The sequence below is a fragment of the Vicugna pacos genome, chromosome 11, assembly GCF_048564905.1.
Source record: "Vicugna pacos chromosome 11, VicPac4, whole genome shotgun sequence".
NCBI classification, from domain to species: domain Eukaryota; kingdom Metazoa; phylum Chordata; class Mammalia; order Artiodactyla; family Camelidae; genus Vicugna; species Vicugna pacos.
This window is the reverse complement of record NC_132997.1, coordinates 15,717,402-15,745,368: the sequence shown is the minus strand read 5'-3', so window position 1 is coordinate 15,745,368 and position 27,967 is coordinate 15,717,402. Positions and strand designations below refer to the sequence as shown.

General features: G+C 41.0%; 1 pseudogene; it reads right to left on the bottom strand.

The window, feature by feature from the left end:
- Positions 1 to 27,967, bottom strand: part of LOC140699547 (formin-2-like) — a 72,009-nt pseudogene that overhangs the window by 22,975 nt on the left and 21,067 nt on the right.

Sequence of the window (27,967 nt, the reverse complement as noted above, 5' to 3'; positions counted from 1 at the left end):
TTCCTAAATAAAGATGTTTCTGAAGCTGATAATACATTTTACTGAGGGGTTGTTGTATACAGAGCCCTATAGGAGATACTTTAAAAGGAGAACCAATAGAAAAGAATATTCAATCCCTTGATTAAGTCTGCAGCCCAGTTAGGCACTGCGAGGTTGAGAGGGCCCGGGGGGACTGACCAGAACAGGACCCCAGGGGAAGAGATTAAAGCCGATTTCAAAGAAGGTTAAAACTGGAATGAGATAGGATTTTGCCACTCCCCTCAAATCAGAAGCATTTTTCTAACCTTTGAGAATGTATTTGCATATAAACTATACAACATATGTGATAAGAGAGTATTGATCTTATTTAATTTCTTTTAATTATCCAGCACTTTGTCATAGATGTGGCTATTCACAATTAATAAATATCATAATGTGTGGGTAGACCTAACTTTAAATTGCTTGATGTTATCAATTCTTGCCCCAAAGTTGGAGTTTTTAAAGATCAAACTTCATTCTATTTACCTTTCAACATGTCCATTTAAATTAGAAAGGTGCTAAGAGTTTTAGGAAAATACTTGAAAGCACACATCTTATATATAATTTCAAAAGCAAAAAACAAATGAAAAACTGGGTGGTAACCAGTTTTGCTACCATATGTTAATCTTTAAGGTAGGAGCAAATGTTTCTAGAGAATGACATTTGGCTACAATATTTATATACTGTGAAAATGTAAAAGAATTTTCAGTTTATAAATGGTATTTCAAATGCCAAATAAAAGAACAGAACTGAGAATCCTATTTCACTTTTATGAAATAACTCTTTAGACACAGCAGATTTTCAGAGCAAATTATTTAAAATTAAAATAATCAGTAAGTGAGGTGTAAAGAAAGTAGTTTTAATTTAAAACTTCCTAATTCCATAGGCGCATCTGTAAAAGCACCCAAGGAGCAACAGTAGTTCTCTCTCTTCATGTGAGTGCTGACTGGGTTTGCTCTGAGCATCACTGCAACCTTTGACTCCTTTCAGCTGAGGAAAGGCTTTAAGAGCCATGCTTCTTCCAGGGATATGGCGCTCTCAGAATTATTAGTTACAATGAGAGAGTCAAAGTCAAAACCCATTCAACAAATACCAGTGTGCTGCTCAGACTGAGAGAAGAGGTGCCTGAACTGGCATCTGAAGAAAACCCCAGAGGGAGCCCGGCACCTGGCTCCACGCCCTGGCTGGGTGGTCCTGGGTCTTGCGTTGCATCACCACCTCAGAGAGGGCAGGCAGCCCTGGAGGGCGCTGAAACCTCTCACGTTTATTATTCACACAGAGAAAATGGGCTTAAAACCCCCCATTTCCTTCTACCGGGGAAATTTACAGAGATTAAATACTGTCATCTAGTAACTAAGAAGCAAGGTGCTTTACAGGAAAAACAGAATGGTCAGGTTTCTTAAACAGTAATGAAGCACCAGAGCTAGCACGGCAAAGTTCTGATAAAACTTAAACATGGACAGGTGACCTGACCGGTTTCTCTCTATGCCTCTGAAGCATCTTGACATCAGACTCTTATAAATGGTATAAATATAATAGAATAATGTAAACGTGTCACCTCATCCTTTGATGATTTTGGCATGAGATGGTATTAAGCAGCCACAGGGCAATGACCCATGTAAACGTACAGCTTTTATCACAGTGGAGATAACATGAGGTATAAAGTCAAACAGATCTATGTTCAAATCCTGGCTCTCACCCTTTTATCAGTTTTTTGACCTAAAGCTAGTTATATCCTATAAACATCATTTTCTTATCAGTTAAATATCAATTATAATAATTACTTTAAAGGATTATTCTAAGTGTTGCATAAGATAATACAGTAAAAGAATAGGTGCACAGAAGGTTGGCAATTAATTCTGGTTTCCTGAACCCATTTTATGGCCAGTTATTTAGCCTCGTATGACACAGACAAACATCATCTAAAGAAAGAACCAGTCCCGAAGTAAACTTATGACAAAGAGTCAGTGATTCCAAGAGTAAGTGATATCACTGCTGAGTGCTTGACCTCAATTACTTCCAAATATTGTCACCTCCCAATTAGTGTATTACATTTTCTAGCTTCCAGACAATTCACTGGCAACAAGGAAATGAGAAGCTGTGAAATTTAAATCAGTCTATTTCACCATTGCGTTTCCAAGCTGTACCATCAGCTGTTTTTAAATCACCCAGTTCATCAGGTTTTCTGCTTATTATTGGTTCACAGCTTAAGAAAAATAGAAAGTCACTATAATTTTATAGACACGAATATCTACCTTAAATTATAGCTGGAATCTTAATATATAGAGCAATGTTGTATGTGCTTTATCATTGTTGATTGTGTAGAACACTTTTTGTCCAGGTTTTCTTTGGCATTATCATATATAACAGAGAATTCAGTAAGATATGGCCTGGAGATGAGAACTAGAAAAATCTAATACATTAGCTCAGATTAGAACTTAGTCATGTCAGAAAAAGAGTCACAAAAATAATGAAAAGACATTATAAATATTTTTCTTAATTATATCTCACTTTATTTCTCTTTACCACTCTTTGTTTTTCTAAATCGTATTCTCTATCAGCTAATCATTACACAGTAATTAACATTCAGCTGAGCCCACCACGCCTCTCCAAGTCCCCTAGCATGATGTAGGTTTCTGCTCTAAAAAAAGAAGCTGGGAAAACCTGTTTTATGACATTAACATTAAGAGAATCTTTACTCTTATGATAATGACCAATCTAGCCATATTTCTGAAAAGCACAGGAATGGACATATGAAACGAAGTTCTCAACTAATGTTATAGTCTTTTTTCTCCTCCAGGAGGAGCAAACTTTCATGTATGATGCAGGGCTGCTTCACTTGAAGAGGGAAGCCATTTTATATTTGGAAAAAGTCTCAAAAATCAGCAAACTATTTGATTTTACAGAGATGAACACTATGCCCTAGATAGCCTGAGTATGTTGTCACAAAATAACCAGAAACAGACCTGAGCCTGGAACTGAGGAATAAACTGTTTCATTTTCTGCTTACACCATGCTCCAGAAAACATTCTTCTTATTGGCAATTTCACATGCTAAGTTATTTTTAAAAGAATAGTGGGAGTATGTGTAAGTAAAATTTTCAAATGATTTTATACTCAAAAGAGCAATTGCTAACCACAATTATAAGTGTTTCCTATTATTGCAGGAGGTATATATTTGTGCAGGGAAAAAAGTCATAACATTTGGCTTCCTTATTAACAGAATAAAAAAATTTTGTGGAAATTAAACTAATGCTTTATCCAACCAAAGCAACTGAAGAATATTATTTGATTTTAGGAAAGCTCTAACACATTAAAAACTTCTTATCCATGTGACTGTTAGCTCAATCAGGCACATTCTCCTGCACAGAGTGGCCCTGCTCACTGCTGGAGAGGCTGCTGTGGGCTCAGCTCCTTGGCTGGACACACAACGACACAGAATCTGAGACACCTGTATTCAGTTCCACCTCAAGGCTGACTTTCTTGGCAAAGTCTGAATGGAAGAAAGCATCCGCTTCCACCTGCCTGGATTCCCCTGCAGGCTGAGAAACAGGGCAGCCTAGTGAGCAGGCAGATGGGAAGAGAAATCAGTTTGTCACAATTTTAAGACAAATAAGAGAAAGGGATCTGACATCCTAATCAAATCTTCTTACCTCCTGAACAGCATCTGATTATTTTTTCAGAGTTTCTACAACAGCAGTTTGAGATTCTGGGTTGAAAAGGAAGAAGACAATATATTTAATAGCAAATTTTCTCACTTCTTTGATCAGAAAACAAAACTAACTAAAATATATCTTTTAACCATAAGTACCCAAAATATGCAGGTTATCTCCCAGTTATATCTCCGTATTATAAGACAAGACTGCTTTTCTGTATATTTAACACACAAAATATATAACCCTCATGTCACCAGTTATTTTCAAAATCAGATTAGCACTATGCCCTTCTTTACACATCAATCATGGTTATTTCTCTCAATTGCTAGTTTGTTTTGGGACCAGGAAGTACCTGCAAAGACATTCACTTTTTATATTAGCCACTTAAGTCTGTACAATGATAGAAGCCAACACACCAGTCCTGAAGGATGGAATGTTGAACGTCTTATCTGACTATTTGACAATCTACCTTCCACTTTAATAAGAGATAATGAACACTCACCAAGAGGCACTGAGTAATAAGAGATTTTGCTCCTTTAAGTTTGTCATTTGAGAATCTACAAGACTGCAAATTCTTCATATTGGAAAACCTAAGGGACACCCAAGTCCACATTTTGGTTTGGTTTTTTTTAAACTCAGGATACTTTCTTCTAAGTGAAGCTTGCATGGTAGTTTGAAAACAAAAACATAACAGAGCCTTCAGGAATCCCCAGGGCTGCATGGATCAGTCTGAAAATGACTCATCATGTCCATCCTGGGCATTTGCATTGATAGACCAGAGGCCCAGAACACAAGCATCTGGGCCAGATGAAGACTAGAGTCTGTCTCCTGTCACATTGATCCCCACCCCAAACTGGCATGCAGACCAGACACCTGATAAGACACAGCAGTCTCTCTTGGGGACACTTTAGATATTTCTACTTTAGTAGAATTTTAGTTGATGTATGTGACAATGTATAGGAAAAATAAAAGGCACTTATTTAAATCATACAGTATATTGTTAAACTGTGTTGAAAGTTTTCACTTCACGTAGATTAAAGCACCGTCTCCACACGGGCCCAAGGGCCTTCTTCTGTCCACCCGCACCCCGACCTCTCTAACCACCTCTGCTCCAGCCACACGGCCTTCCTGCTGCCTTTGGATGCACCAGTCACATGCCCTGCACCAGATCTCTGCAGCAGGGGCATCTGCACACCCCTGCTCCCTGCCCCCTTCCTTCCGGGCTCTGTGCAGTCCTCCTGGGCCCTCTATTCAGCAGCAGCCCCGCCGGCTCCCCAGCTCTCCCCATTCCCTGGTGATTCCTTCACAGTGTGGCTCCTCAAATGAAATACAACACAATTCACTTGTTTGCTGACTTATTTATCAAATCCTATGAAGACAGAGATTTTGTAGATTTTTTTCCCCTTATTGAACCCCTAGCATCAAGAATAGTGCCTGGTAAACAGCAGATGTTTAAAATATCTGTTGCGTACTTGTAGGAGGGAATGAGAGATCAAAAGAATGATCCAGTGATTCCAACCACAGAAGTGGGAGCCACCAGGAAGAGAGCAAGCTGAGCAGGGAAGGGGGGCAGGGATCAAACAGAAGGCACAGGCACCACCTGAGCTCCGAGTGTCTCTTTCAGAACAAAAATCACCGAGAAGTCCAGGAAGCAGTCACTCACGGACAGGCGTCACTGTGGCACAGAATTAGCAAGTAGCCTTAAAATACAAGCCCTTCCCCAGACAAGCGCTGTTCCACTGAGTTAAGTAAAAGGGCTTCTTTTCTCTTATACTGACAAATCTCTACTCTGAACTTAACACCTGAGTTAGCCAATTTGGAAGGAAGATCGTTAACAGCAAGGCTAGGAACAGTTAATATTAAATCCTGTCCAGACTGGAACATTTTTATTTTCTGCTGTTTTTAGTCACCTCCAAATCCTCCCAAGTACAATAGACTTGAGAAAAGGCCCTGGGGCTTTGCACTGATGAGAAAGTGTCCCTTCCTCCTCTGTGTGGCTAGTGCAGGAGGAGTCCCCAGGGTCCCCTGGTTGAACACTAACAGCCCTAGACCTGGTGACCTGCCCCCAAAAGTGAACTCCTGGGCTCTGATGGTGAACAAGAATGTGTACAGCTGACCAGAACAACAAACTAGAAAGATTTATCAGTCGATATTTTGAACACCGACATCTAAACTGTGGATTTCCCTCTGAATCAATGTGACCTGAATTGAATTGATTTTCCCATCCCCATCCCTTTCACTATACTTCTTATTTCCTTGAATCAGTGTGTTACAACATCTGGGAGAATCTTATATATTAAAATATTCTCTTAAAATCAGAAACTGAACTATAGGAGTTCTAGAGGGTCAAGATTTTAAGGTGAAAGAAACATACAGAATAACTGTACTACAAAGTAAGGGGGGAATTAATGAGAATAGTTAGAGAAGAAAGAAAAATAAATGTTGAGGAGAAAGAAGACAGTAGAGAGTAAAAGTAAGAAAGAGGGAAGAAAAGGAAGGGAAAGAGAAACAGTAAAGATAAGATTGAGAAATTGCAAAACGTGGAACAAGCAGAGAGAAGCGAGCATGCTGGGGGCCGATGACCAGGACGCTGGCTTGAGTAACGGCTCAGGTCTGGAGTCGGTGGGCAAGAGTGCATGATGAACCCTCTCAGCTCTACAGCATCCTCAGGATGCTTGCCCCTCATGCAGACTCCCCTGTTCTCCTCTCCCAGGGCCCGGGAGCACTTTTGGGAACTGCCTTTTACTCTGGAGCCGGCAGCCGGGCCCCATTCATTAACTAGGATGGTGGCTTTTAAAGAGTAACTGGTGAGCTTACAAGGGGACATCTGCCAACTCCACTCTGCCTTCTTAAGAATCAGGAAATGAGCCTGGTTTGAACAAACATTACTGTGACACAAAGTAGGAGAACGAGCAGCCCTGACAGAATGTTAAATGTTCCATTTCTTTCTTTTTAAGTTCCCTCACAAAAATGCCTGGGCCCCCCACAACTCCAAATACGTTTCAGAAATGATTTCTTCATCACCACAAATAAGCCTATGACTTACAAAACAAAATGCACCTGGATGAGTTTCACATTTGTAGAGAGGACAGCAAGAAAAATGAAGAGGATGGGCTGCTCTGCTATGAATGGAGAATAAATCAAGTCACCCCTTTAACATATACAAATTATACCTTATGAAAATGAATGAGCAGTCTCTAACAAGTTTTACTTTTTTTTTTTTTGGATGAAGCAGAAAAGAGTTTTATTTCTTTGCCAGGCAAAGGAGCTCACAGCGGGCTAGTGCCTCCAAGACAGTGAACCTGCCAGGGATAGAAGGAAGGGGGTTTTACAGTAAAAGTTCAAGAGTTCAAGGGGCGGCCCTAATTTCCATAGAGGTCGCATACAAGGTAACAAATTGTTGCAATGTTGTCCTTGTTTTTGCAGAAGCAGCTCTTACTTCCACCAGGCATGTCCTTATGGGCATGTTTACCTCTGGCTTTGGGAATCTCCTAATATTGTTGTGCCTACAACAAAGGGTATTTAGGAAGGGAGGCTATGGAAAAGTGCTCTAGAGAAAAACTTGTGAAGTTTAGATGCAGATTGGTATATGTTTCTAGGACTGAAGTAGGCTGAGACCTGGGACCTCTTGCTGCAGTCCCTGCACCTCAAGTAACGAAATACAAAGAAACCACAGGAGACTACAAACAGTTGCCTGCGTGTGCAGCTGGGGTGGGTTATGAACAATAACGTACAGAAAATAGAAACTCAGTTGCCTTTTCTGAGGTGTCAGGGGCAAAAGCACACAGCACCACCAGGGGACTGGGCAGACCACCCAACCAGCCCCTCCTCTCCAGCCCAACCCTTGTGGGCCAGAGCATGAGGAAAGCCGTCTAAACCCTTGAACACTTAAGCACTTATGAATACCAGATGGTCAGTGATGGCAGTATTTCCCACTCTCAATTCCTTCTACATCTATGGAAAGTAGGAACCGGCATCATCCTCTCCTAGCTGCTTTCTGCTGAACTGGGCTTTCCTCTGGGGTTTTTCTGATGGAAAAATGCACGTGTTCATGCTGTTTAGCAGGGGTGCATGTTAGAGACGTCACCGTAGTTTTACAAAGGCAGGGTGCACAGTGCACTGTAAGCTAAAAACCATATAAAACCCTGGAATAGTATCGACGAGCATAAGCAATAGTTGAAATAGTCCTGAAAACATGGAGCACAGCCTTTAGGAATCAAAAACAAACTTGAAAACCAGGGATCGACATCAAAGAGAACTTCAGGGACTTGTGTGTCAGCACCATCAACATTCTGGGTTTTCACATCATCATAAAGGGTAGAGACATTTCCAGATTCATCAGGGATGTGAACACAGCATGTGGCGGGAATAGCCACACCAGTTTCTCCCTGAGAAGCCGTCAGTGTGTCTGATGCCACTTGGTTCTGTAAATCTGCCTCCCACATTAGGGGGAACTCCATGCTCAGTAGTGTAAAACTGCTGGTTATCATTCAGGGCTTTCCGTGTGAAGTTAGCCAAGGCCTCTAAGTCAGGGTCACACTCTCCAATCTTATATTTGGGACAAAGAAGTTGAGTAGATAATCATACCACTTAAGAACAGATGTCCTCCATCTGATATGGATATAAGGTAGGCTAGCAAACTTTACTGTGGTAATGTCACATGTCAGTGAACTTGTGCCCAAGGAAAACCCAAGGCACATCTACCAATCTTGGTGGTAGCCAGGCCAAAGGCTAACCTGCAGATCCAGTGGGCTCCATCTGGGGCTCTCCAGTAAATTCCTGATCAGTGAGTCCAATCAGTGGCAAACCAGTCACTGCTGTGTAATATTACAAGATGATGGCACTGTTCAGTCCTTACTGAAGCCCATATATTGGGTGGAATTTGGCCAATGTTGGAAGGAGTGATTCCTTTGTTCCCAACATAAAGAGGCCAAACCACGTGGCCTGCCATAGTCAAGAGTCAACCAAAAGACCCCATCCCATACCTGATTAAGCCTTCTAATGTGCGGCACAGAATCTGAACAAATCCACCTTACACCCAGTCTGCACTGCCAAGAGCTGTGCACTGCAGCACAAGTGAGGAGATGGGCTGACAGAGCACACAGCGCCCAGGCCCCCCACCTCCAACCTGGCCCAGCCAGCCACCCCACACCCCCCCACTCTGACATGGTCACATAACTTGGCCACCTGGTTTTAGGGACTTTGTAAGGTTTTCTTTTTTCATTTGCTCATCTGTCAGGAAAAGAGACTCACTATTGGTTCTTCAGCCTCCAGCTCACTGAGAAAAAAAGAGGAAATACTCCTAGTGCACTCCTAGAAGAGGTGCTGCCTTTAGTCCCAAACCCTGGAGGGTGTTCATCATCTGGGGACTTGCTCCTGACTTTCCTCTCCTTTTCTCATTTCATCCTGCCAATTGCTCAGAAGACAGACTGAGGTAGAGTTTGGATGGTGGGGGAGGGAGTCTGCATCAGGGCTGAGTTTACTTGCACATTGGAGAAAGAAGAGGCTCTAGTGGAGAGAGGGTGCAAAGCCACAATCACAAATTCAGATGCTGTAAGTCTGCTGGAGGGGCCACACTTACACGGCCTGATGGACGCCAGAGCTCAGAGTGGCAGCGGGTCCCAGCCCTGCTGTAGGCACCCTTGATGGTGGCAGGCAGCGTGGGGAGCCTGACCCCAGAGACACCCTCACCCAGCAGTTATGCATGCTGTCTCTGGATCTGATCAGAGACATCCAAAATACCAGTGAGTACACAGAGGGCCCTACAGTGCTCCCCAGATGGAGCTCAAGCCTGCTCCTTGCCCTCCACTCAGGAGAAACACAAGAGATTCCATGGACTGCCTGAGCACCACCAGTCCTGGGGCTCCAGGACTCATAGGCCCAGGCTTCTGTGCGGGCTTCTCTGTCCAGGCCCATCAGCTGGTCAGCTCAGGGTCTCAGAGCAGCATGAAGACAAGCGCCAGCAGCAATCCCTCTGCACAGAGGTGGTTTAGATCATCATCCTCCTTGGGATAATCAGGGCACAGCCCAAATCAGAGCACAAGCCAGGTGAGCTTAAGCCGCTGAGCAAGGGAGATTCAGGGCTGCACACCTGCAGGAGGGAGGACTGCAGCAAGTGCAAGTGTGAGGGGTGCACCCGCCCAAGGCCTCTGCCGTCAGCCTGGATTTGGACAAGTGGTGCCTGCACCTGGAGCATATCACGACTGACTGAGGGACCTGTGTGTGTGTGTTGTTCCAATGACGATGAGGACAACCTGAGTTCCTACAGCCAGTCTCACCCCTGCGCACGCTCGTCTGCCACAGTGTCATCTCCCTCTCCTTGTCCTGTCCATGGTGTCAACTTTCAGCAAAGGTTGCCCCAAATTGTGCCAGGGATGCTATGACCCAGTGAACATGTCTGCGATGCTGTAAAAATTCACACAATTTGCTGCAAAGTTCCCAATGTTTTTTCCAGAGACGATGCACCATATATATGTATACACACCACGTGTGTCTGAGAAAACCAAGTTGTGCCCCACTACACAGCACAGTCACAAAACATCACACAAATATGTTACACGTCCAGAAGAATGAGGACCAGTCAGCACATTTTCAGACCATATCCTGCCCCATGGAAGCCTTCACTGCAAGACACATAATGATGTCCCTTTAGACCCCCTGTATAACACACAGTCACAGTAAAACTCAACACATACTTTCCAGGCTTCTCACACCTTGCTCAGTGCAAAGAGTATCTACATGAAGATCCACCGCTTTGTAAAACATGATTTGTTTTAAGGCACTTTTTTAAGTTTGGCCTTGCTGGAACTTCTTATATGGGATCTCAGGCTGAACTTTTGAAAGGCCTCCCAAGGCCAGGAAAGCCCCACCGCCAGTCCCCACCCGCAATGCCTGCAGACCCAGGTGGACTTTTCTCAAGTTCCAAAATATCCTGAGGTTCCTGCATCTGCCATGAAATGGCCTTCCTTATTCACTTGGAAAGGCTCCTAGGAACCTAAGAGTTTCCAAATTCTGAAGGTCTCAGGTAGGAAGAAAAGATAAAGGCTTCAGTTCTGTTTATACAGGTGTAATTTACCAAATCACTGTAAGCCATAATTAGCTTAAGAGGAAGGGCCCCTTATATCCTAATTCTGGCCGAGGGGTCATGAGATCTCTGATGCTACCTTTCTTCTCCAAATAGCTTCCATGCAGCAGGGATTCCAAGGGGGTGCAACTGAGAGGAAAAGGGAGTGTTCCTGAAGTAAAAGTGGCTTTGGGAGCTGCTGGGGCAGTCCCTCCTCCATTCTCCACTCCCGTCCCAGAGTCCCAACCCCCAGGGATAGAAAAGTACATGACAACTATGGAATAATAGGAGACAAGGGCTCTGGCAGAGGAGCCTCTCCAGGAGCCAGTTCCATCCAGGCCAGCGTGGCTCCCCAGGCCCCCCTGGGCACACCAAGGTCAGCACTGCTGCTACTCACAGCAGCCCCCTCCCCAAAATCCATGTCACTGGGGCCACTGACAAAAAGTGTATGAGTGGGGACATGGGCCACCACTGAGGAGGCCATGACTGAAGAGCTGAGCTGATGTGGGAACAAGTTTTACATTTTAAGGAAATATGCACTTACGTAAAATTATTAAACTACAGCTTCTTTAATGGTACATGTTAATTTAATTCAAATCTAGTCAATTTAATTGAAAGAGACTTCATTAAATTTCATTTAAACAGCATGACTTATGACTAGCTGCCTAACAAATGGTACGGGTCTGTAATTCTGGTATACCACATCCTTCTACAAAGGAAGATGGGGTTAAACATGTAATTTCCCTAAAGGGGGACAAACTTGTATTCTGCTATTTGATTATTTAATAGTATTGAGCTGCTGCTCATTGCCAACAAAGGATAGCCACACATGAGGTTTAGCTTGCACGTATAAGGGGGAAATTTGGGCTGATTTTTTAAAAAATTGAACATGGAGAACCATTTATAGGAGACATGGCTGATCTGTTCTACAGCATTTTTCCCCTTGACCATGCAGTAAGTTGAGATGACTGCCATCAAACATGCCCTTGGCCCCTTGCAGAATTTCTGCATTAACCTCCATTAAACATGTGTTAGAGCACTGGGACTAAGCTTGGAAATGGGGTGATGATGCTGTATTTGCATTTCATCCCACAGAGTCTCTTTTATTAAGAACCAGTAGAAACACTTCTTTTGGATACAGGAGGCCAGAAAAGTTGTTCTTCTGAGACTGTTGCTTTTAATCTCATGGACACATGGCATGATATATAATTGTTCCCTTCTCCCTTTCTACTTTCAACCTGAGGGATAAATTTGCAACTACCTTTAAAAACTGCTAGCCCTTCTGAAATACATTCTGCTTCATTTTATTGTTCCATCCTAAATTCCTTTCATTTTAATCTATTTTCCTTTATAATTCTTTTGGACACTTTGTATATTCATAAACTGCTCAAACCACCCCTCCCTTTTTTCTTTTTTGGAGCCAAAGTAGGTAACAATTCTTTCAGCCAGCATGTAAATACAATTTTTAGGATTTCTACACAAAAAGTTTGTCATGTTTCTACCAACTCTCCTTCCATATTTTCCTCCGGGATTTTATGTGCCCAAACAGCTTTTCTAAAATCAGCCCTCTGTTCACTCTCTTGATTACTCATATTACTAAAGATAAGGGCCTTGATTTTCCAAAGATGCACCCAGAATGATCCAGTCTCTGTTCACACCCAGACATCTTGATCCTGATCTCCATGAATTCATCAACTAAAGTTGTCTGTTTGTATAAATCTGTTGTGTAATCTTTGAAACTTGGTACTGAGCCTCTAAAATGGTCCATGGGATGTTTCAGTACACACACAAAACTCAAATTATTGCATTTATGTGCTGAGTAGATATTTTATTTATTTACATCTTTTTCAACACTATATCCTCAATTATTCACTCAAATATTTAAGTATATGTGTCCAAAGTATATGTGTCCAAAATATTTAAGTATATGTGTCCAAAGGTCTTAAAATGTTGGGAGTCTACATAAGAGACAGATATGTAGAAAGAGATAAATTACATACCTAAATAATTCAAATGATAGAAATATAAATAAAATGGCATGGGACTTCAGAAGAAAAAAACCACCATAGCAGGGAGGTGGGTTGAATTAAATACATAAAGGAAAATGAAGAGAGAGAAGATGAAGAAAAATGATAATTGAAAAGGTTTTCTTCTTATTAATGTTTCTGCCGTGAACTTTTGGAGCACGTTGCTTCCTAACTTCCTTATTAGTTCTTCCTAACTTGTCTTGTCCTTCCAGGAAGCATTCTACAGACCACAGAGGGTCACTATTGATACCTTATACTCCTCTGTGGAGACAACACAAACATGCTGTAGGGAGCAGGGTGGCAGCAGAAGATGCCCAGGAGTCTGCAGCCCTTGTGCAGCTCACTGGTGGGAAGGACACGGAGGCTTCACCTCAGCCTGCGCACTCAGAGTCATTTAACAGAGGGTCAGTTTCTTCTTCAATATTTGAAAGTAGAGAAAAACTTATTTCTAAAAATGGATCATGAGAAAATGAAAGACAGGTCCATGAGAAAGGCAGAAAATGCAGATCATGGATCTGAATTAGCTGGACATATAAATTAGAAACCAATATTAAGAAGAGTTGGAGGACAAAAAAAAAAAGGCAAAGAAACCAATCTTCTAAGATGAAAGCATAAGTCTTTCTTTTTCAAAAAAAAAAAATCATTGAGTTCTACTTTAAATTAAAATTGAAAAGGACCGCATGTTGTGAAGTGATTTTAGCCAGGATGTCACTGCACAATATTATGCACCAATATTGTCAAGTTTATCACTATTCATAACCTTGTTATCAAAGTTTGCAATTCATATGTATTTTTAAAAGCAGTAGAATTTATGCAAGGTTTTCACTATGTTATCAACATTCTCACTCTTACCACTGACTGCTTTCCTAGGACAGGGAGGGTAGGCATTGTGGCCCCCACATGATAATGTCCCACAGAATCACAGCAGGAAATATTTAGAAAGGGACACTGGACATTTGGACAAAATAGCTGTTGGGCTGTTGGGTTTATACGAGATCAACTGGAGAAAAACAAGTCACTATATTAAACTATTTTCTACTTACCTCCATCATCCTCTTCAAGAATGCATATTTTAAAAGGAGACAAGTTATATTAAAAATTGCTGCTCTGGCATTTTGCGAGCTATGTCAAATAATGAAGGAAAAACTAGGTTACAAATTTTCTGGCATCAATTTCAACTGTTGTCTTTTACCAAACTAAAATCCAGATTATCACAAATTAACTTTCCATATAGTGTTCCTCCAGTATACAACTAAATCAATAACAAAATGTTTCATAATTTTAAAACTTCCCTAAAATTTTAAAGGTTATTATAAATGTTTTGATTAGAAAAGTTAAGAAAGGAAGACACACTAGGGAAGAAAAAAAAATGAAAACACCTCCCTAATCAATTATGTAAAACGTAAGATATAAATGACTGTTAAAAGAACGCTCAGTGAAATTGATCAGTATTACTATATCTGCACCTGGCTATTTCCAAACCAGTAAGTAATTTTTAACATAAAGAAATAAAATAATGTATTTAATGTGATCAAGACTTTTAGTTACATGCTTTTCCTTTTAAAACTAAATATGGTTTTATGTCCTTAATTTTTTTCAGGTGTCATTATGGTCAGAACCCCCTCAGCCCTGAAGATCTCTGCATTAAGGAACCCTACCTCAGCCTTTGATCAATTGTACTCTGCACCACAAGAGACTCAGAGATCTACATGCGACGATGTTTCCTACATTGCATCTCTCATGTTTTGTTCATTTCAGGGGTAAAGTCCACCAAGAAAACACTAAGCAGTGTTTCAAGAGAACTAAATGTTAAAAGGGGGACATGTAGGGTTGGGTGTGGGCCCCCTTTTAGTGTCTCAGTGTAAAGGAAAAACAGGCAAACGCATCACTCCAGGACTGGGATAAAAACAGGAGGTTATGAGCACCAGGCTCCCTCTGCAGACCTTTAGGCAGGAGCCTAGAATAAAGTCACTGATGATGTGGGGCACTGTTGGTTTTAAAGGGAACTCATGAGGAAGATAATGACTTCATTCTAAAGGCTAATTCTATGCTTTAACATACAATTCTCACAATATCCCAGTGCAGGAGATGTTATTCTTATCATCATTTTATAGGTGGAGAAACCGAGTACCGTGGTTTGGAAACTTGCCCAAGGTTTCAGAGCTGATAAGCAGCAGAGCCCAGCTCCATACTCTTATGCTGCACCCTTTTTTACAAGTCCAAATCAAGCTTCTGCCCACCATGTTTCTCTCAGTAAGCCAATGAGGTGGAGGAATCAAAATTCTTAACTCCAACACCGATGCTACCATTTAGGAAAACTTGGTGAGGGAGAGATTTCTGAATAGCGCTAATGCTCTGCTATTTACTCATCACTTATGGGTCATATGTCAATATTCCTGAACAATCCACCAAAAAGCAGCTGGAAATTCATTATGCCAAAATGAAAAAAGAAAGAAATAATAAAACATTCAAACTCCATAAAAACATTATTACAAAAACATGATTCTTAATTTAATACAATCAAGTGCTTTCCTAGTTTTGAGCTCCACATGTAGCTGATGTTAACCTCATGCAATCTTCAAAATACTTAAAAAATTACACAAAATACTTTAAGACAACACAAGGTTCAAAGAGAAAAAAAACAAATTTTTTTAGAAAAATAAATATTACATCTGAATGTATAATTTTTAAGATTCCTTAAAATTTAGATTTAATAAAATGTGTACATCTATCTTGCCTCTCCCAGTTATCCCTGAAGGCAAAGGAAAAATGAAGAAAAGCACGAAGAAAGCAATAAGGGAAGAGACAGTGGGAAGAGGTGGCCACCACCTTCGAAGCCAGTAGGCAAAAATTTCCCTTCCAAGCTCTCTCAGCCCACACGGGATGTGCAGCTTCTCCTTGGGGGGCGGCCACAGCTGGACCCTGAAGTGGTGGTTCTCAAACTAAGTACACAAGGTAGTAACTGGACAATTCCAGTGCCCCATTCCCCAAAAATCTAACTCAGCATCCTTGAAGATGCAGCATAAGGATTCTCAATTTAACAAGCTTCCCAGTGATTTTGCTTGAGTTAATCTAAGAAATGCTTAGAAGAGAAACCGAGACTTGCAACCCAGTAAGCACCACACAGATACTTGCTGTGACGTTCAAAGCATTCACTCTTCCTGGGGGCCTACCTGCGTCAGCATCCCTGGGCCTGTGTTCTTCATCAGGAAGTTTAGATGGTGGCCAAGCAGACGGGACTCACCTGGGAAACTCCCCGTCTATATAATCCAGTGAGTGTGTGGGTTGACTAACTGCAGCCCAGGTGTGAAGTTGATCTTGCTATATTTCAAAACAAAACAAAACAAAAAGTTTAAGCTATTTTAATTCAATCATGAAAGTGGAATCTTCCTGACTGATATATTGCAACATCATTTCCATCATAAACGTACATGTGTGGTGGGCATCTACATACATACAACATTAAACAGCATTTTATACTATTCAGTGTAGATTCATAACATAAACATTCTTTCACACAGCCATTTCATTTTCATAACCATGTGTCTCAACTTCTTTTTTATGGTAAAATGTAAGTCTCTTTCTTTGAGAGTAAGAGGCCATGTAGGCCTGTAAGGAATTACAAGGTCAGAAAATCCACTCAATCTCAGAGCTCCCTGACCAGGCATCTTCAATACCCTGGACTTTGATGTCCCTTGGAAATCTGTTAAAAATTTGAGGCAAATTCAGAGGACAGGCTGTGCTGGGCATCACAGGACAATAATGGCTTCCTTGCCTTCAACAACAAAAAGCCCGGGAAACTGATTCATCCTGAGTCCCAGTTGGGAACTGTGTGGGAGAAAAACTGAAAAAGTAAATGACCCTGCCAAGAAGAAAAGAACCGGGCAAGAATCTGGCAAAGAAAGCTCTTCCCGGCTGCAGACCAGCAGAATCTGGACAGAATGAGAAGCAGGTTCATAACTACACCTCGTGCCAGGAAGCAGAGTGGAAATCCCACAGAGGAGGCCACTCCGAGGCCTATAAATACCTCGGGAAAGTGCTCATTAGGATTTTACAGCTTTAGGATCCATGCACCCAGTTATACACACCCTTGGTTCTCTTCATGACATTCTCCTTACTTACAGATCCACCTCCTTAAATCTTTTGATCAGCATAAATTAGAGCAGATAGAATAACAGAGTGGTAGAAACAAAAATAAAAAAGTTTACTGTAACCACCGCACTGAGGCTGTAAAATAAACTGAGTTAACCAGTGGAAAGGCATTGCTATCTCTGTAGTTTGTTTAACAAATTGATTTAAGAAATTCAAAAAATATTCCTCAGCCTCCACAGTAAAATACAATGTGTAGATCAGGTAATTGAAGCTTTACTTTCAGGGCAGTTTAGGCCCAAACTGAGAACCCAGATTCCCCAGTCAGCTAGTATTGAGCCAGAAAGGTCACATTTGAAACATGGATGAACATTTCAGGGTCTCTTTCAAGAATTCATATCTTGATTGACACCAGAAGTTTTGCTATTTGGCATACTAAGTATCAGGAAAAGCTTTTCATTGTCAAAATAGGTGGTTTAATTAACATGATATTAGAAATGAACTCTCATTGGTAAAACTAAAGGAATTTAATGAAGTGGACCAGCAAAAACAAATCAGAGAATATCCTCATTCTTACAAGAACTAGGTAAGACTTGGGCGAGGGGCGATGTTAAGGCTTGATGCCTGGATGGTGCTGCACTGAGCCACTGGTTTGGCGATGTCTCTTAGGCTGCTGAGAACCATTAGGCACAGAATCCCCCCTTCTGCATGTCCGCATCACGTGAACCTTTCATGGAAGGAGTCGTCAAGTGCCAAGGTAGCAAGCTGTACCTACCCTGAAAAGGGGACTCTCACTGAGAGAGCTTCAGCACCCCAATAATAAAGCCACTCAGCCTCTGACTTCATTTGCTCCACATAAAAGAGGCAGCACCAGCAGCCAAGGGGATAAATGGTTTGATTCAGGATTTCATCATTCACCAAAACACAAGGTTTGCTCAAAGCACTCTCTACAACCTGACATAAACCAAAAGTAACGTCAGCCCATGCTCCAGGCCTGCAGTCACAGCCCAGGACCAGGGTACATTTCAGTGCTGTGATGGAAACCTCAAATCCTCCCCCTCATCCTACGGCTCCACTAGCAGAAAATAAGCAAAACACAAACTTCTCTCATGTCTCTCTAACATCTACAGAATCCAATGTCCACTCTTCAACTTGTCCTTTAAATGTTTCTATGTTCCTTCCATTCATCCTCCCAAATTCATCCGTTTCCTAAGTGAAGCCCCACTCCACCAGCACGCCCTCCCTAGTCCTCCCCACTCATGGAAACCGGTCAGTTATGAAGTTGGGTTGATGCCTCACCTCACCGCTCCTGAATCACGAGGCTGACCCCACACGCCTGCCGCCCCTCATTCTGACAGTTCACAGCGTGCTGTCCAGAACGGTGGCTTAACACTTCCCTGAATGCATCTCAGCTTCCCTCCAATTGACTGAAAACTCCTTCATCACATGAGGTATGTACACAGGTCTAATATTTGGCAATGTTAACATGACTTCATAAAAGCCACCTCATGTTTATTGAATTAACACAATTGTCAGATAATTGTTTTGTTTTGTTTTTTGACAAAAGAGATGGCTTGTCAATCTGAGCAGTGGCTGTAGCTGGTAATCTCATTTTCCTCATTTACTTAACAAACTACCAAGGGGTACTTTGTGTATCAAATGGAAAGCAACATTATCAAGCAATCCATTATCTCTAAACCTATTGGCGATTTTACAATACAAAGAGAAATACGGAGTAGACAAAACTCCTGGTATATAGTCAGTGCTGCACACTAGACAAATCTCATAACTTTATGAGGCCTCAGTGTTCTCACCAGTAATTCAAGAAAAATGCCTGTTCTGGTCTTTTTTACAAGATTGGTGTGAGGTGGGAGCAAGTGCCATGTGGAAAGAGCTAGGAAAACCACACGGTCTTATGCAAGTATAACCACCATGATTACTACTTGTTTTGATTTTCTTTCATCTCTGTTTGATTAGAATAGTCACATATCCCTTATACTTTAAAAACTCCTTTTTAGAGGAATTCAAAATTGTCATCATACATATAAAACATCTTCGCAGAACCAGCACCAAGTCTCTGCTTTATGATGAGAAGCTACTTGACCAAACTTTAGTCTGCAGAGTCTCCTTGGCGTTTGTGCTGACTGTCACTAAGTTTTGAATTCAGTGAGTAATTCCCGGTGGTATTTCCTCAATCATCCATGTTTGTCTTTTTCTCTGTTGTTTTCCCAACATTTTGGAAATGTATTTGCTATTTTCCCAAGTACAGTATATAAGCTCCTTGCCACCAGTTACCAACCATATCCTATGTCCCCTTATTCTCCCCTGGATGTTATTCTGTACACATAACAGATACACAATGAGTATTAAGGAACTACACGGGGCAAGATCAATAAACATCGTCTTTTAACAAATTAAACCACAGTTTTATATCTGAGTTAAAACAGGGAAATTTTTCCCTGGCACTACTGCACTTTCTTAAACTCTTAAATCTGTTTGACTTTTGTTGAACTGGGTCATTTCTTACTGTAAAGAAAACAGATACAAGCTTTCTACCATAGGCAGATTAGAAGATTGAAAATCACAATCTAAAAGTGGCATAAATAGTTCACAAGCCTGCTATTTCAAAAAAGAAAAAATGGTTTCTTTTAGCAGATATTTCCCCATCTTTTAACTGGCCTATAAACAACAGCCCCCCAAATAAATCAGCTATAATCCACAAGTAGTCTATTTGAGAGGGCCCACAAGAAAACTATGATGATCAAAGTCAGGGACTCTAAGAGTACTGCACTGAGATCCTTCTAGTGAAGATGAGGGTTTGGTTGTCACCTTAAAATATTTCAGGTTAACACTTTTTTGATGGTGCTAACTGCATACAAGAAAATCTCATTGCCCTCAGTCTATATATTAAAGCAGAATCCTAATGACTCTCAGAGAGGCATGGTACCCTTCCCATCATCCCACTGACACTCCTATGACTTGTCAGTGGGTGGAGATGGGCGGTCCACACATGTGGGAACAGTCTGGGTTCCTCACTTCCTAAGATGTTCTCAGCACCGCCCCAGCTCAAGTGTCCATCAAGGCCCAAGGATCTATATTTGAGTGGTGACACACAGTCAGTGCACCCTAGACATTCCATGAAGTACAGTCTCCCACCAGATATCCAAAGTGTGACTGAGGGAAAAAATGTAAAACATTGCCCCACAGTGTGCTGCACACCCGTTTCTTTCCATGTACTCCATCTACCCTGGAGGGCACAGAAGAGTGCGTCTCAGGCCAGCAGAGGGCTCTTCGCCTGCACCTGCTCAACTGGCCTCAACACCTGGCTTGGGTGTAAGCCCTGAGGAAGGAGACGGTGAGGTCCCCTGGGAGTAGCCTGTGGGGCATGCCCATCCCTCACACAGCGCTGTCTGCAGGTGAAAGTTCTTGTATTAGAACTTCACAGCTTCATTTGAGGAACTAAATACTTGGATGGCATTTTGAGTTTATTTGTGCTGTTTTCATCTTACGGATGAGACATGCTTTCCATTCTGGCCAATAGAACATTTGAAGTAAGTACACGGCCCACCCGCCTCAGGCCTGGGCTCCGGAACGTGTGTTTCTGGTTAGCCATGACCCCAGCTCCAGCTCATGTTCCTCCCACAGTGTTGCCTTTTTTCCCTTTTCACTCATACCTGATTTTTATTATCTTATGTTATGCTGTCTTACTTTCTTGCTAATTACTGTAAATACTTTTTGGAATAAGGTGATGATAAATACATTAGTATTAGGGAAATGATGGAAGAGCCACTTCTACTTAAACTCATTTGAACTTTTTCTAGGATGACTGGCTGAATAAAAGGTAGCTTCACTGGATAACAGACTAAACTGTGCTCACAACATTTTGGTTTGCATTGATCATTTAATTATTAAAAAACCACAGCACAACTGTACAGAACTGCTTTGAAACAGGGGAGATAAAAATAAGTAATCAGTACCACACACAGCAGCACCCACTGGGTCTGTTCTCCTTTCTCTGACTATTTTATGTGGGTGTAATCATAGCGCTCAACCTTTTATAATAACATAATATGTACATTTGTTTAATTATTGGATCATTTTCACACTGATAATTTATATCACTCCCACAATCTTGACACAATTAACATTACACTGTAGCCATTTAATCAGCTCCAGACAGAACAGGAAAAAGTGACCAAAGCACCCCTGGTTCATATTTAAATAAGTTATAAACCTGGAAGGGTACTCGGGACCTTTGAATGATGCAGGTTGGAACTGTGAGGGTCCACTTATACTCAGATTTTTTCAGCAGTAAATACTATAGTACTGCTCAGTCTATGCATCATTGAATCTGCAGATGTGGAGGAACCACAGATACGGGGCCCAACTATACCATACAGGTGCATTGCCCCCACACTGTTCAAGGGTCAACTGAGTATATAAAAATGAGAAATGCAAATGAATACCAAGAGTAATATCAAGAAAACTAAATCTAAAGTTGAGCGGAGGTCTTTGAAACTGTTTCAGGATAATATAAAGGGGTGTTTTCCTAAATCTGTGCTCAAAACAAGCACTGACATTACTACTACTGAGACTGCAAATTTGTGCAAATTTTGTGGAAGGGAATTGAGCATCCAATGAATTTAAATACTGATCCCTTTGGAACCAGAAATTCTACTTAGAGTTTTCTCTGAGGAAAAAGTAAATTAATGATATGTAAAAATATTCACATATTAGAATATATTTATATCAGTTATTTATGTTTTAAAAAGAGAAAAAAGCAAAATTTCCAACAACAGCAATACAAACAAACAATTGTGGTAGGTACAAATAAGCAAGAGTCATTAAAATCATATCACATCAAATGCCCTGTAACATTTTCTTCATGATATACGTTCATAGGTGAAAATAACAGGCTACAAACTGCATGTGCATTGTAAAATTAATAACCTGAGGTAATGACAGAAGAGGTCATTAGAACCACTCTTTTGCTGGAGACTAGAAAAAATGACATATATGTGTATATATGTGTGTGGTATGTGTGTATATATATGAATATATACATTTACATGTATATTTTTCTGCTGAGAGGCAAAGGGGAAGGGAGTATTACATTGACAAACTGAAAAGCAAGAATCCAGGGGAGAACACACACCTAGGAAGTGGACACTCATGTTCACTTTTTTTCCCTGAGGGTTTCTGTGAGAATCTGACTGCAAGTTATGAGGGAAAGGATTGGAGGATGGTGATTCTGACACCTTCACTGTATGTTAGAATTCAAGAGGCCATCATACTAGGAATAAAGGCAAACTAGAAGTAGACCAAAACTCAACTTCAAATCACCTAAATCCCTGAATATAATTCAAGCTGATCCTGGAATTTTAGTGTCCCAGATCCCACACAAAACCAAATACAAATCCTATCTGTAAACAGGTTATATCAATTCAGATATCTACACAGCATAAAATAAAACATAACTGGAAGCATGCTGACACAAATATAAAATTTCTAAAAATGAATAGAAAAATAACAGAAGACACACAAGTGCATCAGATATTATCAGACACATATTTTTAAATAATTATATAGAATCATTTCAAGAAAATAAAAGACAAAATGTAGAATTCCAATACAAAACTGTAAACAATTAAAGAACTGAGAAATTCTAGAATTGATAAAATAACCAAAATTAAACTAGGCAACAGATGTGTTTAAGGGTAGATGAGAAGAAGCTGACTATAGAGTTAGTGCACTTGAAGAGAGATGAACAGAAACCACCTAGGATGAAACAGAGTGAGAAGGCTCGCTGACCACAGAGAGAGTAAGAGACATACAGGAAACAGTGAGAAACTATAATGCATGTGCAACTGGCCTGACAGAAGGAAAGGAAAACAGACAGAGTAACACTGAAGCATCATCTGAAAAGAGGCCATGGCTGATGCCATTATAAAATGACAGAATACATTCGAGTCACTGATTTATGAAGCCCTATGAAAACTAGAAGAATAAATATAGAGACAACCACACTTAGGTACACTTGGTAAAACTTTTAGGGAAAAAAGGTAAAAATAAAATTTTAAAAGCAGCCACAAAAAACAGATTAACAACAGAAAGCAATAAATAGGATATTTTTCTTAAGGAGTCAGTGTCATCGGAAGCTATGAGATATTGGAATGGTCTTACTGAAATGCTGAAATGGGCTCAGTCAAGGTTGTGGAATAAGAAGATGTGGAGCTCACCTCTCCTGGTGAACACATCAAACATACGTCTACATGTGGAACAAACCTCACTGAAAAGCTAACTGGAAAATGGCAGAAGGACTGGCGTACAACCAAGGCTGTCAGAAAGATACACAATTGTGTAGGAAGGGAAGAGAAGTGATGAGGTTGGGACCTGTGTTCCTGGGAGGGAACTGAGTGCAAGGGAGATCATATGGGTGGAGCGCCTCCGTGCGGAATGAGCAGTATAAGCCACAGATTGGTGGCCCCAGTCCTGGGAGGCTACGCGGGGTAGTCAAGCCCCCTTGGTTGGCTGCAGGGGTCACAATTATGGGGTATGTGGGAGGTGGGGTAGGGTGGGGACCAGGGAGAGTAAAGGTGGAGAAGAGGGGGACGGAGGGGGAGAGTGGAGGCCCTGGATACAGTCATGCTGTGCACTAACTTCACAGGACAAGGAGCCCTCCATGAGATAAATCACACCTGGTCCTCGTAAAAGTGAGTCACAATGAGCAGGGAAGGGGAAGTGAAGGGACTAATCCAGACAAGAGGCCTAAAGCAGAGGGATGGTGGTGGCCCTTTCACTTCAAGGAAGGAGGACAAATTGGTGGCATTTGGCAAAGGAGTCTGATTTCAAAATTGCTGACTCTAAGATGCCAGTGGAAACCTGAGGTCAAGGCTCTCAGCAGGCAGACAGATGCATATGTGACTAGAGTTGGGATCTGCATGCAAGTCAGGATGTATGTGTAAAGACAAAGAGGAGGGGAGAGGGGAGGGAAGACAAACGTAAGGACTTTACCTTAAGAAACATCTATATTTTAGCAGCAAGAAGGAATAAGGAGAAAAAGTAGTGTTTTGCAGCAAGCCAAGTGAATAGGCATTTTTAGGAAGCCTTGTTTAAAACTGCCTCAAATCCTACCAGAAGTAAAGTGAACTCTCAAAAACTAAGAGAACAGGCAGGAGGGTAGAGCTCAGTGCTAGAGTGTGTGCTTAGCATGCATGAGGTCTTGGGTTCAACCCCCAGCACCTCCACTAAAAATAAACAAACTTAATTAACTCCCCCCAATAAATACATAAAATAAGGAAATAAAAGATAAATCTTAAAAAATTATTTTAAAAAACTAAGGAAACAGACATCTTTTCAGAAAGATCTTAAACGGTGATGTGACTAGAAATTGAATAATAGAGGACAAAATAGTGGTAGAAAAATAGAAGCATATTTTCCAGAACTTTTGCAAGAAGAGTTAGTCCATGTAAGAGGAAACTGAGTAAGATCACATAAAACTCCAAACTCCCAATAAAATGAGAGAGTCCCAGCTCAGAATGAATAGGCTGGATGGTTGCTAAGGACAAGGAAAGGCATTTGAAACAGGGAAGGGCCAGCAAGAGGCAGTGGGAAATAAAACATGTGCTGCTCAGTGCAGGGTACGCAGGCAGCTCAGAGCAGGCCTCTCGGACGTTCGTGGACTTTCTCCAGTAACTGCCCACAGCCCTGGGTAGGAGAGCAGAAGGTGATGGCAGTGAGGGAGAAACTCCAGGAAAAGCCTGAGAAATGCTAAGATAGTAGCAAGCTTATCTCTGCACAGATCTGCTTAGTACAGCAGCAATGGTTCCAGAAACAGAATTTCCTAAATCGGAAATTTAGCATGACTTTTGTGCCTAACAGTCCAGCTCACACTGGAAGTAGGGACAGGCAACAGGGCTGTAGTGTTGAGGTTCCCGAGATATGGGAGCAGGCCCAGGAAGAGGTGATCCTGGTAGGAAGGCACCGTATGACATGACTGATGAACACACACACACACAAACACACACACACGCACACACCCCTAATTCCTGGCACCGTGAGATTAGGAGATCCAAAGAGATCCAGCAAAGGTATGGATTGCAAAAACATGTGATCTGATTAAAAAGAAACCAACTCTAAGTTAAAGGAAGAAGTAAAAGGAATTTTTTGAAGGAAAAAAGTAGCTCAGTTTATCAAAAGGGCACGTAGGTTCAGATGGGGCCTGGAGGAGAGAGATCAGGACTGAATTAGATTGGGGGGAGTGTGATGTGTGAGTAAATGTCAGGGCTCACGGTGGTGACCACCCATGAGAAGAAATAAGTAAAGAGCACTGAGAGCAAGGGCTAACTTGGACCAGTGCCATTTATTCAAAAGTCCGCTGGTCCCTCTGCAGGTACCGCACAGCCCTGTGCGGTGAGAGACAGATCTCTGCTCATTAGCATTCAGTCTCATAATCAGATACTCACAAACCTCAAGCTGAGGGGGAGAATATCCAAATACCTGTAATGACACTTGCTTCACTAGAAGGAAGTAGTGCAGGAAACTGCATTTGTGGTTTTTCAAGGCAGAACTCTCCTCCCTCACAATCCAGGCTTCACACACCAGAGCCTAGATTTTCTCAAAGGTTTTAGCTGAAGGTGAAGTTTGACAATTTGCTTCAGGAAAACGGAGACCAAGCAGAAGCAGCACATATGTTAAAGCTGCCTGCTGAGTCTCTTTCTCAGAAAAAGAAGTTTAAATAAAGGGTCAGACTTAAAATTTATCATCCACCATGAGTAGCAGCCTGGAAGTAAGGTAAAAATCCATAATGAGCTCTACTGCTTACACACGAGGGTGTGGATGGTGCTTCCAGGGAAACTGATGGGACAGCGAGCAGACTGTACTGCCATCACGGCCACAGCTGTTATCACCATCGTTCAAAGACAAGGCCTGTGCTCACACATCACTCTCCAGAGCTCAAACATCACTGCACAACACAGAGGCTTCGACAAGCCATTTCTAAAGACCAAGCACTCATACTAATGTACCAGTTTATCCATATGATCCATGTACAGTCCCCTGGGAAGACAGTTCATTAGCTCAGTCTTGTTTCTACAACATATTACTTATTTTCTGAAGTTATTAACAAAGGAAGGTTCCTGTTAGAACTTGTGCATTTGCCTTTGACCATACTTGTCAATCGCTATTATGTTTGTATTCATAGACTAACGATTCTAAAACACATTCAAAGACCTCTGCATAACAGTGATGGTGGTTAAGAGCAGACATTTCAGAGTTCAACAGACTGAGATGGGAACCATTTCCTACTAGTTACAATATCCAGTCTCCCTCTAAAACAGATATTAATAATTAATACCTCCCAGGGGTGTTATAATGATCAAATGACATATGTAAAATCCTTAGCAAAGTAAGGACTTCAAAAATGTTATTGTTATTTGAGGTCATTAGAGGTCATGGAGTTGGACATCATTTACCAGTGAGGTAACACAGTAAGAGTTTAGAAACAAAATCAATTTTCATCACCTAGCTCAGTACTCTTTAGATGGACTTTAATTTCAAATTATTATTAAACATCACAATAATATTAATTAAAGTCATAATCCAACAAGGTTCTGAGAAGGATGTGCCTTAATTGTGTTTTGCTTGGTCTTAACTTGTGAAAACTTTCCTCATGCCTAAAGACACTGCTTCTTGTTTGTAACTAAGGAGAACATGGGATGAACTGATGTCTTGTTTAATCAGTGGTCATATTATGCTGGGTGCAGAAAAGATTAACCAGTTTCCGTCAGTACCGCACGGACCACGTCTGATGGATGGCTGACCTTAAATCTGCATTTGTAGCCCATCACATCTGTAAGAGTCCATGACCTTTACATCTTGACATAAGCTCCTTAAAAGTGAAATAATATTTCAATAAAAGTTAATCCTTTAGCTAAAGGACATAGTCGTTTAGTAAATTCAACTTAGTGAAAATTGTTTTATCTAAAAACGAAGGTGTGTTTGCTTAACCTAAAACTCAGCTGAAGGGAGTTATCCAGAGCTTTAACTGAGAAAGCACTGGGTCATAAGAGTACAAGAAACCTTTAATTTCATCAACATCACCAGTCAAATTATTGGATTATTTTCTCCAATATGATTATATCCTTAACTGTATCCATATTTGTTTTCATCTGTACTTGGAGAAAGAAAACTACAGTTACTATTTTCCTGGCAATGTAGAAAGCAGCTTCCATTTCTCTCCAATTTTAAAAAAAAATTGCTAAATGAACAAAATTTTTAAATTTTTAAAATCAAAACTATTACAATTAATTTTCCAGTGAGTATATCTTGTGGTGCTGAATTTTAACATGTCTTCCAGTCACTGTGTAAACTTGGAAATTATACCTGACCCTTAAACTACATGTGTTTGAACTGCATGGGTCCACGTACATGCAAACTTTCTCAACAGTAAATACTGCAGTACTACCAGTTGGTTGAACTGCAGATACGAAGAGCTCACTATAAATTATATGCAGCTTTTAGACTATCGGAGGGTAGGCCCTCACCCCCACATTGTTAAAGATCATTGCAATCCCATTCTGGGAATTCTCTTTCCATAATTTGAAATGACCAGAAAAGGGCAGAGCTACACATCCGATACTTGGATCCCTGTGCATGAACAAAAAGAAACTTTCAAAATGAAGCTGAGTTCTATTTTTGACTGAAATTTAGAACTTCAATGGCCATATTTGCTGAGCGTAGAGACATGCCAAGAAGAAATGGCTACCTAATTTCTCTTCAGCACAAATAGGGGAACAAAAATGAACAATGCAGTAGAATAAATGTAGCAGAAATGCTTGGCATTAGCAGAAAAAGAAATGGAATAATCTGACATTAATAGTACCTTGCTTATTTTATGCATACACATAAAATGTTTGTACCAACAATTATGTGGTACAACTAAATCGCTTACAAATCAAATCAGAAATACTTGGTATGTGTGATAAGGGTAAAGATAAAAAATTTGTAAAAATCAACCTATAAAAATAACTTTATCTCTGTCTGTATATGCATTCCATAACAACTGCTTAATCTAGAATACATACCCTGTAGACAAGATTATTAAAGAGGTTGAAA